Here is a 16820-nt window from a genome sequence, read left to right as displayed (position 1 = left end):
AAAATATACCATAGACCCGTTGTTTTACATCACATTTTGGCCTTTTCTTCCTATGAGTTTACTTTGTTAATTAATCAGATGTGTTGAACTGGCTCTCGCTACACAGGTTTGTTTCTCAGTTCTTGGTTGGAAGCTGAACAGAAACCTCATGGCTTCAACAGGGAGTTCAGGTTACTCCTGTGAATTGTGTGAGCGCAGCTGAAAGTATGAACTCGTCTCCAGTGTGTGGCCTCTTGCTTTTAGCAATCAGCCGAGCCAACATGGACAGGTTTACTGTTAACATCCCTAGCTCTTTCGCCCTGAAAAAATGTTTAGTTTTGCTTGCATCCTGTGGGTGTTTTGGGGCTCGGCTGGCTTCATGGCTTTAACTTTGACTCAAACACGTCTTCATGCAATACAACAGTGTCCTAACCCATGTGTGACTGACAGCAGTGAGATTGACATGAAGGGTTTCAGAATATAACATAACATTTCAGAGTAAGAAGAGAATCATGGGATTATTGGAAGCAAGGCAAAACAAATGCTTTATATTTAGTGGTCACATAGACGTTATATATTCACTGCATATTCATTGGATGAGCAGCTTTGACCCCCATGTGTGTTACAAAGTAACCTTCGTGATTGGGTAAGCTTGACCAGCCGCAGTGCTGCATATACATATGCAGTGAGGTGTTCACACGAGTAGAGATTACCTCCCATTAGGCCGACACATAAAGCACAGTGGACCTAATGAAATGTTCCTGAGTAGAAAAGCTACTCTTTTAGAGGAAATCAAGCATGTGTTAGCTGTGGTTGCCGTGCAGGATGTGCATTGGAGTGAGGCGTGAGAGGTCTGTGCACCTCCGGACTGATCTCAGATTGACCCGTGTTGCCACAGCGGTAGTTCAAGGCAGCCCTGTAAATCAGTGTGATGCTCCCTCACACTTTAGTTGGACTGTGAATTGTGAAATACCCAGTGTTGGGACCAATTACTCACAAAACTAATAAGTTACAATTACTAATTACTTCTGTAAAAAAGTAATTTTGATTACTACTCAATTACTGCTGCAGAAGAGTAATTCAATTACTGGGGAAAGTAATTTTTATGATTACTTTTTTCTTTTCTTAAATCCTCTTATTAATGCGCATATTTTTGTGTTGCTGTTGCAGTGTGGACATTGCTGTCAAATTTCATCTATCATTGTCAGTGTTGGCCACGTTACTTTGAAAAAGTAATACATTATAGTTTAAAGTAGTGACGTCAGTTAGTCAGGATGGGAAATTTAACCCCTGGTCTTCTGTACGACAGGCAGCGAAACTATCCGCTCTGCCGTTGGAGAACACAGATGATTCTTCTAATTTGTGCTCAGTCATTCTCCATGCATGTTGATAAGTTACGAAAAACTGCAAAGTCCGACCGGTTTGAAAATTGACACACCGCTTTTTCTCCACAAGACGCACATTTTTCGAAGAGGATAGTAAAATAATAATGCTCGTTATAAGTATTAGTAGTAAGTAACGGCAAGTAACGGCGCATTTTATTGTCAGTAACGGTAACGGCGTTACAACGGGGGAAACAGTAATTTCTTTGATTACTCGTTACTGATAAAAGTAACGCCGTTAGTAACGCCGTTACTTTGTAACGCCGTTACTCCCATCACTGGAAATACCCTGCAGAACTAGTCGAAGTAGTGGAAGTGGAATGACGTTTTAGATTTCTTATGTAGGATAATTATCGACTGTTTTGTACCATAAAGCAATGTCCCTTTCTGCCAAACCCAGTGGCTCACAATGTAAAATGCAGTGAAAAGGCCATTTGAGGCTGCCAATCTGTGCATCAATGGTCTTGTTTTCTTCCAGTAATTATAGTAATGTCTCAAAATTAATGTGGCGTTAAAATGGCACATAAAGAACCTGCATGTTTATAGCTTGTGATTGGAACGATCTCATTTTTGACTTCAGCAGTGATCATTTTTCATTATGCCAACCACCCTTTTCCTGCCAGCAACTTCAGCTTGTTAAAAGATGACAAAATGTTCTACCCTCGAGTTTAGCGAATCATAAAAACTTTTCTTTTTCATGGAAACCGTAAAGAATACAGTACAGACTATTTTCTGGCAAGCTGAATTTCATTTCAGTAACTTTTTGTAGCTCAGGACATTTGTAAACCAGTAGCTTTGAGAACGCCTCAAAATCCCACAACAAAGGTCACTATTGAGGTCAAACAATGTTTTCATAATCTCACTTTGCCTATACAGTACCATACTTTACATTCTGCAAGGGCAAAATAAGACACTTAACCTCTCTGGTGTGAGAACAACTGTCTCTGAACTGTCCACGATCCTGGCAGGACAGCTTTTAGGGGAAGGCTTCCAGTGGAGCGCATTTTAGCCTGTTAAACATTCTGCTCATTTCACATTGACTTTCTTTCCAGGAGGTTAAGGAGAAAAAAAAAGTGCCCAAAAACACCAGACGTGTACACACACACACACACACACACACACACACACACACACACAACATGATGGATATTAAGGATTTTGCATAGTCATTTAAGCACTGTCCAGTGCAGCACCATATGTACACCCAGGATTTGGTTTTCAAAACACTGCACATTGTATTAAGGAAGGGTGGTGCTCAGAGGGAACAGGGTGTATTTGTGTTACTGAGCGAACCCTCTAATTGTTGATAATGGCAGAACTGCAGGGGCAGTCAAGTGGAAAATGAATAATCTATTACTGTGAATTGTAATTTGAAAGTTTTTAAAGGCACTATTAATTGCTCCTCTTTTTTCCAAAGGAAAAGCTAATAGAGGCATTTTATAGCAGCCAAGAATGAAGAGAGAGAGAGAGAGAGACAGAGAGAGAGAGACTTTTGATGTTCACGTCTCGCCTTGAATTTCTTAAACCCATATCAGGAAGACAATAATGGAAGAAAAAACAAAACAAAAAAAACAACACTTCAGCCATGTCCTCACACACACACATAAGACTGATGAACAAGTAAACAGAAAATAAGATTTCAAAAAGTGCAAGACAAGAAATTAGAGGTACATCACACTAGCAGCAAATGCTTGCATCCTTTTCCTGCCCAAGAGGTTCAACTGCACAGTAAATCCAAAACACAATATTGGGCAACACGTAATACCTCATCATTTCAGTTTTGTTTTGTGTTTTTTTTTTTGTTTTTTTTAATTTACTATAGCAATTACGATGACAATTTTTGTTATCAAGCATTGGTTTGCAGGGGTTGTTGCTAGACATTTTGCACTGAATCAAAACTGAGTCATGATCTCTGTCTGACCACAGCAATACTTAGAGGAGGCTTGGTGGGCGATCCCCTTGTAGAGAAACGATAATGTCGCTCACTTGCTAAAAATGCCAGGGGGAAACTGTGGGATCCTGACACTCACTATGATCATGTGTGCAGCACATGATCTGGTAAATTAAATATTCAGTTATTATTATCCATTTTGACTAAGATAACTAACTACACCGCTGTAACAAACATTAGAGTTAAAACTTGTAATGCGGGTGAATCCATAGTTAAATTAGCTCACATACAATTTGTCGATAACATTAACTCAAAACCTCTAGCTAAGTCACACTGTCATTAGCTAATTAACATTATGAACAGGACACCGGGTCCATTCAGGTCTGTTGTGGCGAAAAACGTAATTTTCATGTGCTATGTGGCCTGTAATGCTGTTGAATGCAGAAAAATATAGGGCCTTCATTTGAGTTACAGTCTTTTTGTGAGCATGGCCATACGTGGGCACAACCCATTACACACCACATGTAAGCCCATTATCTATAATTACACATATAGAAGAGACCTGTTGGCATATATAATGCAGGATGCACAATTTGCTCTCTAGGAAGTTTACATTCCCACTAGATAAAGTGTAGCTTGCAGCATGTTTCAATTTCAGCTTGTAACATGTTGACAGTTCAAGGTGACTTTTGATATTTCAAAAATGGTGCAGAAGAATTTCTCTAAATAAGATGTGCCGACAGAGATGGCCAAGGTGTAGAATAATCCTCTGGAAGTGAAAGCGGCAAAGATTCCACCCACAATACTGTAATGGGAAAGTTGGAAGTGAATTTAACAAGCAATATCAAAAAAAAAAAAAAAAAAAAAAAAAAAATACTGCAAAATATCTCCAAATGGATGGTGATAACAAAGAGGGACATGCAAAAGAAACATTTTCAAACCCTGAAAATGAATTTTTTTTTTTTTTTGTGTAATATCCCTCAGTGATACCTCGGTGTAATTATAGCTGGATGTGGAACATGGTTGTGAGACCATCATTACTCAGTTGTTTTAAATACCTCTTCCTCTCTAGTGGACATCTAGGGCCAAAACAAGGCACTGAACTAGCTGTAGATTTTTGATTTTTCAGTATGGCGCGCTGTGCTCTACTGCATTAAAGCAGTCAGTGTTATAGAGTGGCAAAACACAGACAATTATTTATTGAGAAGAGGAGCCCCTGGGCTTACTTCAGGCACACTCAAATATCAAGCCAAGGACATAGTTAAATGCTTTTATTAGTTAGGGCAGATCAAAGTAAAATTATTTATTTACATGAGGACATTACAGAATAGTGCTTTTTAACCCTGCCTGCTGACTTAAAGATGAGAGTTTCCCCCTGTATCAACACGCCCAGCCTCTGAATAGCAAAAAGATATTTCTTTCTATCTCGGGTCAGCCCACTATCACAGAGGGAAACTAGAGAGCGAGACTGCAGTGCGGGTCTACCAGTCGGGTCAGTTATGCCAAGCGAAGGGACACCCATTTAATGATGTAGCCATGCAGTGCATCTGAGGAATCTGCCTCTGCTGAAACAACTTGGTTTAACAAGACTGCCTCCCCCTGAACCCAGGCTCAAACCCAATCTGCAGTGGTGTGTTCCCAAGCAGACATCACACTTTGAACCGTGAGGTGTTAAAAGCATGGTGCTGGTACACCGTGATGTCCTGGCTCATCAGGGAAAGCTGGAGGTCACATTCAGACCACCGTCCCTCCTCTGCGGTGGATGTGTCAAATCCTCCCAGCAGATTCTCCATATGGTACAAAACGTCTCTCCAAAAGACACAAACCGGCTGTCACCCCTCCTTCCTATTCTGATGGATGCTGGTGGGACTGCAGCCAGCCATGGACCAGCAAAAATGCAGTAATCTCCTGCTGAATTTCCTGTGAAGCTCATAAAATTTCCAAGTCACTTAAAATACATCTTCATCTTCATCCCATAGTTTACCCATGGACACACTGAGGAAATAAAGCACTTGTCCGGCAGTGTTCATGTCATGATGGTGCAAAAGTCAATGTGTATGGTATCCAAATATGAATATATGTACCCCAAATATGTTGCTAAGGGCAGATGACGCCCCTTTTACTATAGTTCCTGGTGACAGCTGGGTCGCCATGTTTTCTAATGACGCTGATGTAATATATATATATATATATATATATATATATATATATATATTTGTATTTCCACAGTAATGACGTGCAGTTACAGCAAACTTTGTGGTACAATAAATCTTGTTTCCATTGTTTTATTTGTTGCTTGTAGTCAGTGCCGGCTGTACCTATGGTGGCGCTCTAGGCAAAATTACTGCCTTGCGCCCTTCCATGCCTGAAGTAACTTATTGTTTTAAATTTTTGGACAGAACTGCTGAAACTGGAGTTCTCTTAAAAAACACACACAACACTTGTTTCCTGTCCTACCACTATCAAATTTAACTCAACCAATTATACCCATCATTCTGCTGTACCACACCATATTGTTCATTATAGCTATAGGCCTAAAATGGAGGAATGACACATGCAGCTGCACTCTGGAAAGTGTTTTTGGGTGGGAACACAGAATGATGATTGCTGATGATTTGCACTGTGCAAACTTAGAAGCTGTGCCAAATTGCCAACCATGTCATAGCCAACCAGTGTGAATTTTTTGTACTTTTTTTTTTTTGCAAGAGTCTGGCCGGTTGCACCAGATTTTAATCTAGGTGCCCACATTTAAAAGTTACATGAAGCACTGTGTTTTATTTAAGAATTTAAGAAATTAATTCAAGGATTTAATTAAGCGTAAGGGGAGGCTGTCATGCATCTAACAAGACACACACTAAATTACCACTTTACCGGCACAGTCTGTGCATTTGAACTACACCAGCATGAAAATAGGGCCCATTGTCTTTTTTCTATTGTCTCGCAGACAGTTTGTGAAAATCTGTAAAATGTAGCCCAGCGCAGCCACTTAGCCACAAAGCCACTTTCAATAATGTTTTCTGTAAACAAAATTCTCATTTAAAGGTAGTAATCTATTAAAGAGTTTTCTCTTCCATTGATTAAGTGTGGTAGGCCACCTTGCCTTAGGGAGCAAAAACCTCTTTCAGTTTTCTTTTCTGCACTGCTGAGTAGAAAACTGTATTATGGACACTGAATACTTGCAGGTTTTTTGGAGTGAAAATAGTCAACTTAAAAAAAAAAAAAAAAATCAGCACAAAATATTAACTATTACCAGCTTCATTACAAAATATTATCATTAAAAACTCATGTTGATCAAACCCTACACAGTTAATATACACAGTGAGCTTTGATGAGAAAATGTGAATGGACACCAGATACATAGGGTGTTCCTGGGCCATCCTCCCCTGTGAGAATATTTTGTGAAAGTGAGCAGCTGAATGCACCAAACAATTTCCAAACAGTTTGAGACCAAAAAAATATGCCATGTGATGTCATGGGGCAGGCATACTAAAAGTTTCCGCATAACCTTTCTGTTATGAAATAATACTTCTAGTACACTGTAGGTGTCATATAGGTGTCTCACTACAAATGTAAAATCAGACTCCTTGTGTCTTTGTGTACTGGTCAGTATGCTGCTGCCCTCAGCTGAATGTAATGACACAATCAAAAACGGTTTTGGAAAGCACATGGGTACCTGAGCCTCTGATTGCGTCCTGTTCCTGCTGTTCCCCTCAGACTTGGCCACTGTTGTTGCCCAGACACATTTGTACAAAATGTTCAATTTGCTCTTGATTAATTATCTTAAATCTGATTGTTTTATCAGATATTGTTAATGAGCACTGTTGCCTTGCTATGCTTAGGTGCTTTTTGGGCCGATGAAGACTGTTTTCGATGCATTGCCATTCTGCAATGCTCTCCGGACATCTCTGCTGCAGACCTGCTCAGTACTCACACACAGTGCACAGAGACAGAGAGTGTGTGCGTGTGTGTGTGTGAGAGAGAGAGAGACAGAGAGAGAGATACTTCAAGTTCAACTACTTGAGTTTGTTGATAATAAGCTACCATTTGAACCTGCTCAGTTTTTTCAAATTAAAATTAGTATGATCTCTACCTGTGCTTCTATATTCTAGAGAGATGTAGATATCAAAATTATAGTGAAAGGTGTCAGTGATGTAATGTTGCTGTCATCATGCCTATCAGCAGATCTTCCCTGTCTATTTTTACTGAGAAATGCGCGCAGACAAAATAGAAACTCTAGCTGACGTGCAGTTTCAGCGAGGCTCGAGTGCAGCGTGCTGCTCACGCAGGCTGTGTGACTGTACTAATCTGTTCATACGGGTGCCAAAATGCCCGGGTGTAAAGCCTGAAATTAATACAGTTAGCTTGTGACCAACTCACAAAATGAATATTTATTATATTATATATTTTTTTATTGATGCTCATAAATTTTCTGACCTCCTAAGTCCTTATTTCCTTCAAATAATCAAATAATTCCCCTGTGATATTGTAGCTTTTGATTGGTCCATATTCTGGGATTGTGTTAGGTTTTAGATTCTTGTGTCTGACTTGTCTGTCATTATTACAGCTTTCATTTCTTGACATTGGTAAAGGAAAAAAAGAAACAAAAAAAGCTTAGAAAAAAAATCTATGATGATGGCCTCTCTCTTTGACTTGCATAATATTGCAGAGTTTTCCCCTTCCTCCAGTTATCCTTAGCCAAGGTAAACCTGTCACAGAGCCAAACACACCTATTCCTGTCACATGTAGTCATTCCTCCTAGCGTTGTTCTTGTAACACCTGGCACCAACTGAACAGTCAAACACTTTCCAACTGCTTCAGGTATAAGCCTAAATTGAAAACTAATGAAGTGTTTTGTCAAGCATCATCAGAGAACAGAAAGAAGCTAGACAAAAAAAAAAACAAAAAAAAAAAACAAACAAACAATTGATTTTTTTATGAATAATTTATTTTAGATTCATTTAAGGTAAATGCACATAGAAAAAAATCTACAATCAGCAACACTGATGGTTGTACTGCTGATGTGCCTGCAATGTTCTGTGTCTGCTATTATCAGGTATTGCAATAATGTGGTAATTATTACCACCCCTCTTTGTGCCACTCTTACCCTCTTGCAACCTTCCTGTGTGCTTAGGAGGCCAAAGGTTTGATGTCTAGTGAAGTGATCTGACCTGAGAATCTGAATATTTCAGGAATAATTCTCACACTGTGCCAAAAAGTTCTCAGGATGACGTCATGTCATGATGTTTCTTTCTAGCAAAATGTTTCCCACAATCAACTGTTGAAATAGTATTGCAGCCAAAGATTTTTTTTTTTTCCCTTAAATTAGTGAGAGGAGGAACATGCATTAAATTTTTAATATTTTGGCTTGTCTGTCTTGATACATTTTATATTTTGGGTCATGTGCAGCCCATGACAGTCAGGTCAGTGTGTTACTATGATATGTGTATGTTATGATATGGAACTGAATGAAAACTGTCGCTCTGTTGTCCTGTTGTGGCTGGAGGGACTTTTACCACCAAATAATAAAACATAGCATTAAGATGTCACCATGTAGATTAGTTAATACACAATTTCATTAAAGGAACAAATGCAAATCAGCATGATACTCTACTGGTAGCAAAACAAAAAGGTTGATTTCAAGGTTTTTCCCACCCAGATGGCAGCATTTCTGTTTTCCCAAAACAGAATAAATTTGAGCTCAGAAACACAGACGCACACAGGACATGTCAGATGAAATTCAATGCGTCTTGTTTAATTTTGCTACTGGGACAATTCACCCACAAAGCTAATATTCATTTCTAGCTTTGCTGCGACTGTTGGCAAAGGCAGCCTCCCACAGGCTGGACTTAATCACTATTGACAAAAGCCTGAGTTCATATCGTGTCAAATGAATTTGGATTTGGGACCTCAAAGGCTGCAGATAAAAAAACGAAGCTGTTGGACACTTGTCATATGAGGGAATTATGTCTTAATCAGCCACTGACAATCGTGTCATGTTGGCATATAATATCTGAGAAAAAGGGCTTTTCTAAGCACAACATAAAGGTGCATTCTTGATCATAATCATAGTCAATATCTGTCTATCTATCTATCTGTGTGTGTGTGTGTGTGTGTGTGTGTGTGTGTGTGTGTGTGTGTGTGTGTGTGTGTGTGTGTGTGTGTGCATGTGTACGTGTGTATGTATGTTTTGATTTAGATGGTGTCTCATTGCTGATGCTCTTCAGGCAGTGTATTGACTTGGGCTAAAATTAAAGTCAGGGACAAACCTTTTAACAAATGAAAACACCTATGACAAGAGTGATTCAGCTCTTCAAAAGCAAATTGGCCAAATAAAGTGATTAATAGCATGTATTCAAGTCATCAACATCAACTCTGAGACAGCACTAGACATGGGGGAACGAAATTCACTTGTAGTTACCCATCTGGTTGTGAAAGATTATAAAGGAATTTGTGGGAAAATACAACGTTTATTGAGAAATAAGGAATAAGATGTTTACTGAGACATAATGCTTTAAATGTACATGTGTGCATGAATGCACACACCTTGCTAATGTATAAAATATTATTTTATGCTATTATAGTTTAATTTAATTTTCATTTCCCTAACTAGAGGCACAGGATTATGTGTCAGAGCTTATTTTTTGGCAGCTAGAAGACAGTGCTGTTTGAACCACAGTACAGCTTCAGACTTCAGAGAGGCTCGCTGTATTCTCAAATGAGCCATGTGTGTGTGTGAGTGCGTGTTAGGTACCCCTGAGATCTTCTGTCCTGGCACTTCCTCAAGTAGAGCATCATGGGAAATCAGCATGGCACAGCCGGCAGACATGTAAACAGAAATAAAGGCAGACAGACAAACACATATGGAGACAGAAACATAAACCACAGGGAATTCTCCTACAGACTGACAACTAACAAGCAGACAGATAGGTGGGCAAATACAGTAGAGAGACAGGGGAGGCTGCATGGATGAAGTATTTAGAATGACTAGGTAAATCATTCAAGACACGCTGACAGATGACTGACATGTTAATAGAAGCTTGCTCAATAAAACATTTAACAAGGATTTACTTTCACATCTTCAAACTGCGGAAGGAAAGGGGCTGTAAAATGAGGCAAATCAAAACACAGAATGTTCCAAATGGGATTTAAAGACCCATTATCACATCCTCTTTTTATATATAAATATATATATATATATATATGGTGTGATATGCTTTAAAAAGAGAGAAAAAAATTCACCTTTAAGGCATTTTTTACCTATATGGTCTTTAAAGTCTGTAGCAGAGTCCACTTAAATTGATACATTGTATACAGGTTAACTAAAAAGCCATTTGACAGCATATAGCACTTTAAACTGTGAATCCTGGCATATTTTATTTCCAAACAGTATTCTACGCTGACTTGCTCATTGCACCATTATACACGGCCACATCATGTGCTCCGGAAGCAGGGCAGGAGGGAGGGGGAAGCCCATTTGTCACCCATGAAGAGGATTGTGATTCATCCCGTAGCTGAGCAGCGGAACATGGAGGCCCTAAATATCAAATGCTCTACAGGACACCAGTATAGATAAATGTCACAAGGATGCATATTTTAGTTGTAAAAACTGATTTTTTTTCTTTTCAAAAATTAAAAATAAATAAATAAATAAAAATAATGCCCCCTTCTGGAAAATTTGGAGCACCCCTGGATGCTCCTAGTGGTTTACATGTTTCTTATTTTCATTTGATAAGGGTGGAAATTTCAGTTTAATACCCAGGTTTCCATGGTAAGTTAAAAAAAAAAAAAAAAAAATTACATCTGCCTGTAATGCTGATTTTACAGCTACGCTACATGTGTCTAGTGCTGCAGGTCTCCACTGGAAGTCTTTGTTAAGCCAATATTATTGCTTTTTAACACCTCAATCTCCAATCTTAATCTCCATACATTTTTGGTGAAAGAAAGTCAGATTTTAGAGGTTTGGTCAAGTCTTGAAGGTCTTGGTCTAATGCTACATATGCATTGTAATTAATTGTTTCCTAAGCATAACAATGGAAAAGAGACTGTTCTTGAAGTAGCCAACATGGCATAGGCTCTGCCCTCTATTGGACTGTATGGCTATAAATCTCCTCCAATCATAGGCATGGTCCAGCTCACTACAATTTACTTGAATGTAGCTGGCCAATCAGGACGGTCTACTTTGTGTGTGCATGGTCTACACAGTTTGTAACACCATGTACCGAGCTACCACATCCTGTCCTCTTCAGCGAATGGTGAGACAAAAAGCTCACTGGATGTGCGACAAGGTCTTTAGCTAACAAGCCAGGTCAACCTCAGTTCATATTCGTGACAGGGTTGGCTGGCAAGCAGGCAAACTAAACAACAAACACAGACCCGTACTCAAGGGTGGCTTAGGGGGCTATGCCCGCCCTGATCATCAGCTGGGCCCGCCCTGAACGAAAAGCGATGAACAGCTTTTTTTCTTTTTCTTTTTCTTTTTTTTTGGACATGAAACGTTGTACTACTGTCTCTTAAAGTTAAATCCTCTCTCTCTCTCTCTCTCTCTCTCTCTCTCTCTCTCTCACTCTCACTCTCTCTCTCTCTCTCTTTCTAAGTTAAATCTCCATCACATTAAATCTCTGTGATGACTCCCAGGCTATACTGCGTCTTACTGGCTTACCTGATATTACTTTAACCAATCGAACTCCTCTTGCCTAAAACCTGACCGATCCCAACCAAGGAACGCACCATTCATGTGGGGAGTGAGTGAGGGACAGAGACTTAACGTTAGTCTGTTAAAAAAACTTGATCAAGTGAATTAATTACAAATATGGATGCCAAACAATTTTTTAAAAATTATTTTAGCGAGAGAAATACCGGCCGCTTAGCTGTGAGTGAGCCCTAAAGAGGCAGGGAATAAATATTTGAAGTCAGTTGGCTATAACGCAAGATTACGGTGACAGTCTGGACTTCCTTTAGTTTTGTCTGCTAGCTAGCTAGTAGCTACAGACACCACAAAGCTACACTATGTCTAACGTTAGCTATAAAATGACTGCGTGGCTGAAAAGACAATGAAGCTCGAGGTGGGATTACAAAGCTTCTTCATAGCCTGACCTGCTAGCTTCCTGGCAGAAGGTAGGCTAAGTTTATCTACTTTACTACAGAGTGCACTGACTGGGAGCCTGGCTAGCTAAGGTGATTTGGTCCGTCTGCTCTCTCTCTCTCTCTCTCTCTCTCTCTCTCTCTCCCTCTCTCGGTTGATCAATTTGGTCGTTTCATTCAAATGATGGAACACACAGGATAGAAATAACTGGTTTTGTGCTAGTTTAGAAATGGATATTTTGCTGATTGTATTGTTCTTTTTTTTATTGTTCTTTATTTTTCAAATGCTGCAAATCCTGTTTTGTTGAGAGGTACAGGTGAATCTAATGATTGGTGTGACGTGACTGTTGAGTAAACCCTGTTGAGATGCAGCAGGTGAATGCGAACCGCTATGTCATACATGATACCGGCCATGTTGGCGTGATCACTATTTAAGCATTATTACACGAGACAGTCAAGCACACCTTCGAGTGTAATAATGCGATTATACAACTATGACCCACAAAATAAAATGCATATTCAAAATGTATCCATACTGTGGGCATTTCGCTCTCAAAATATAAAAGTTTTTTGCTAGTATTCTCTCCGTTTCAGTGGAAATACATGAGATCTGACGTTAACTAGTCCTTGTCAGCCAGCTTGGGCTTATCATGTTTTCTAGACATTTCGATTCCCCAAAACTGAATAAATACCACACATAGCAACACAAAACTGCTCTGCTAGCTCAATCATGTTGTAACTAGAATATCCACTGGAAAAAAAAAAAAAAAATCATTGACTGTTATATTTCTGCCGATTTCAGGTGCTGTGACAACGACTCACCAACACAGCTGATTTTTAATCTACAACAACAGATATATTTAAATATAGGCTACTGCTTTCCAGTGTTGGCGCCAGAACAAACATCTATCATTTCATAAACTCACCGGCAGATGTTTTATTGGCAGGTACTGTCTGTGGTTCTGAATCTGCCTCGGCAGGTACTGTCCATGGTTCTGAATTTGCCTCGATGGGTACTGTCCGTGGTTCTGAATCTGCCTCGGCGGGAACTGTCCATGGTGCTGAATCTGCCTTGGCGAGTACTGGCCATGGTGCTCAATCTGCATCGGCGGGTACTGCCCGTGGTGCTGACTCTGCCTTGGCGGGCACTGTCCGTGGTGCTGAATCTGCCACACTGTGTACTATCCGTGGTGCTGACTCTGCCTTAGCTGGTACTGTCCGTGGTGCTGACTCTGCCTTAGCTGGTACTGTCCGTGGTGCTGACTCTGCCTCAGCTGGTACTGTCCGTGGTGCTGACTCTGCCTCAGCAGGTACTGTCTGTGCTGCTGACTCTGCTGCGGCATTTCATTCTCTTTATTATAGAAATTAAAGCTCCATAAAATTCACGGAGGACCTTGTTTAGCTCTTCTTTACTTATGTTGAGAAATCAGCTGTTTGTCCGGTGTTTTTCAGGTAGTCTTGTAGTCATTTGACGGCCCAAGACATTGACCTGGCCTGACCTACTGCCTTCATTTCCTGAACTCTCCAGCTGATCCAGCTCTTCACTCGTCACTCTCGCGTATCTCGTAACTCTCGCGTCACCAAATAAATCAAAATTGACAAAATTGTCCATTATGCAGGCTAACAAAGTTGACAGCAGCTTTTGATGCGGGTTTCAGTGAAATGTTTCGTGTTGCCATGGAAACCACACAGGCTCGGGCAATAAAATATAGGCAGAGTAATATTTTCAGTGGTGAGGTATTTTTCATTTGAGCACAGCTACCCATGCTGTCATACTCATTTGAGCACATTCTAAACGTCTGATTGACCAATCAGATTGCTCAGTCGGATCTATGTGTTGTATAATAGATATTTCATATGCATGCGCTATGCAATTTGAGTTCTGCTACATTAATGGACCCCACCGCATGTTACTGTCTGTCTGTCTGTCTATCTGTCTATCTATCTATACAGACAGACAGGCATACAGGTCTGAATAAACACACCACAAAAAGTATTAAGAATTAGAACTAATTACAATAAAGCTCCAAACTAATAAATTCAATTTCAAATTATGCTATTCAGATTTAGTTTTTCAATTCAGTTATCCAAGTTAAACAATAGAAATTCAAATTATGTGAGTCAAATTCACTTTTATTATATTCAAATTAAAATGTGATTCAAATTCTGCTTTTTTTTTTTTTTTTTTTTTTTTTCCAAATTCAGTTTCTAGTAGCACATATTTCTGGCCATATGTGTTCTGCTCAGCCAAGCTTTTTCTGTCGGAAACTGAGACGGACAGGCCTACAGCAGGCAAACAGTGTGCCAAATGCAGCAGGAGTCAGTTGTGACAGCATTGACTGTCTTGGGAGTCATGCCCACTTGGTGGTCCCACGGGGGCTGCTGCTCATGCAGTGCCTCAAAGATGGTTTTCTGGTCTCTACTTGGATGCCAAGAAGTACAAGCATCGTCTGGTGACCATACCCTCATCGGTGCAGAATGGCCTGCAGTACTGGGGAAACACACATCACCCGTCAGCAGGACTACTGCTGGGTCGGGTGACCTCTTACATTACCATGTTCACAGATGCATCTCTGAGAGGGGAGGAACCTACCTGCAGGGCAGTAGGCGGTATGAAGCCTTCAGAGGATGTCACATCAACCTACGGGAACTCTAAGTGGTGTTTTTGGTCCACCAACACTTCAGACCCCTTTTACAGGGGAAATGTATTGGTGAGAACCAACAATTGCACCAGTGTTGTTCACATCAACAGGCAGGGCGGAATTTGATTTGCATCCCTGTTGAAGATGGCAGGGCACCTATGGCTGTGGGCCTCAGAGCACCTGAGGTCTCTGAAGGCACTGCACGTATCAGGAGAGAACAAAGGCGCAAACCTCATGTGGAGCGATGGCCCCTTGATAGAGGAATGGAGGCTTCATCCCAAGTGGTACAACAGATTTGGACCTGGTTCGGCAGGGCGAAAGTAGACCTGTTTGTCTGCTGTAGCTCTCCCTGACATCACCCCAGGGGTGAACACATTTGCACATGTGCCATGGTTTTTTGTCTTTCCTCCTCTATGTCTCATTCCTGCACTATTGGAGAGAATGAGACGAGAGTGACTGATGGTCATCCTAGTAGCCTCGGACCGCCACGCGGTGCTGTGGTACAAAGTGCTGGCATGAATACTAGCAGCCCAACCCTGGACAATTGCCACTTCTGAGGAGCTCTGTCACAGGAAGTGGGCACGATAGGTGTGATGCCCACTTTAGGCCAACCTCTCCAGACCTGGCTCCTGAGAGGGACTGACTAATGCAGGCTAGTTTATCTGTAGGGGTCATACAGACTATTCAGGAGGCTACGGCAGGATCCACGGTTACCTACTGCAAAGCAAAATGGTTGGGATTCCAGTGCTGGTTCAAGAAGAGGAGGGTATATCACCTGACATGCTCAGTTGGATCTATCCCCTCTGTTATGCAGCATCTGCTGGAGAAGAGGCTGTCTCATGCCACTATTAAAGTATACTCAGCAGCTGTTTCCTCCTGTCATGAGGGTTTTCGTGACCAGTCTTCAACCACCCCCTCGTGAAACGTCACTTTCTGGGGTCAGGAGAAGCATGCCTGCACCCCCCAGTGGGGACTGCTGTTGGTGCTTGAGACTCTGGCTAAGGAGAGACTGAGCGAGTTAAGTGTCCTTTCGGTTCACCCCAGCTGCATGCTGCTTCCTAGTTACGAAAATGCTGTGACTCTCAGACCGAATCCCCCTTTTGTTCCCAAAAGGAGAATAAGAACATAAGGAGCTAATTTAGGACAAGACCAATTCAGCTGGATGCTTTTTGTCCTCCACCCCATGCGGGACACAGGGAGACAAAACTGCATTTGCTATGCCCAGCATGCATGTTAGCATGTTATGCTGAATGCACAGCCCCCATCCAACACACTGAATAGTTGGATGGTGTGGCTGGCAAAGCCCTTCCCAAGAAGTGCTGTGCCAAATGTCTCTGTGAGTGCATTTCCAGAACCTATAGGAAGGTGGGAAGAGACCCCCCACTACTCACACATTTTATTCTACATGATAATCTCTACACACCAATGCACTTTTTTTCAATTTCAGACACACAAGCAGTTGAGATGACAGACGGATAAGGTTAGGCTAAATTAAACTACAACAGTTGGTTACACTCTGCCAGTGGTACTTTAACACCAGCCCCCACCGCTTTTCCACCATGGTAGCTACTCCTCCCATATTCAAGTACTTGGCTAGCTGTCTAATACTAAAAATCATAAATGTGCAAAAGAAGTTTGATACAAGTGTACACAAAACAGGATACAACTACAGCACATGGAGCAGCAGAACAACATATGAGTTAACACACTTGGCTTAATTATTGATGTAATTATTCTGACAGCCATCGTCTTAATATAGTAACTTGTTAGCGACTTTTTTTTTTTAAAGCTCATAAATTTTGTGGTGGAGATGTTAACGGGTGTAATTTATGTCATAGATAAAAA

The 16820-nt window shown here is 40.8% G+C and overlaps 1 long non-coding RNA gene across 1 annotated transcript; it reads right to left on the bottom strand.

Moving 5' to 3' along the window:
• Positions 1-535: 535 nt before the first annotated feature.
• Positions 536-16260, bottom strand: LOC115377292 (uncharacterized). Its single transcript, XR_003930040.1, has 3 exons — positions 16250-16260; positions 11817-11821; positions 536-613 (listed from the first exon to the last, which is right to left on the bottom strand). It is a non-coding gene; the product is annotated as an uncharacterized LOC115377292 (long non-coding RNA).
• Positions 16261-16820: the final 560 nt, after the last annotated feature.

Source organism: Myripristis murdjan, chromosome 3 (assembly GCF_902150065.1).
Source record: "Myripristis murdjan chromosome 3, fMyrMur1.1, whole genome shotgun sequence".
NCBI lineage: Eukaryota > Metazoa > Chordata > Actinopteri > Holocentriformes > Holocentridae > Myripristis > Myripristis murdjan.
Note: the sequence above shows the minus strand (reverse complement) of the source record. Positions and strands in the feature narration are given on the sequence as shown.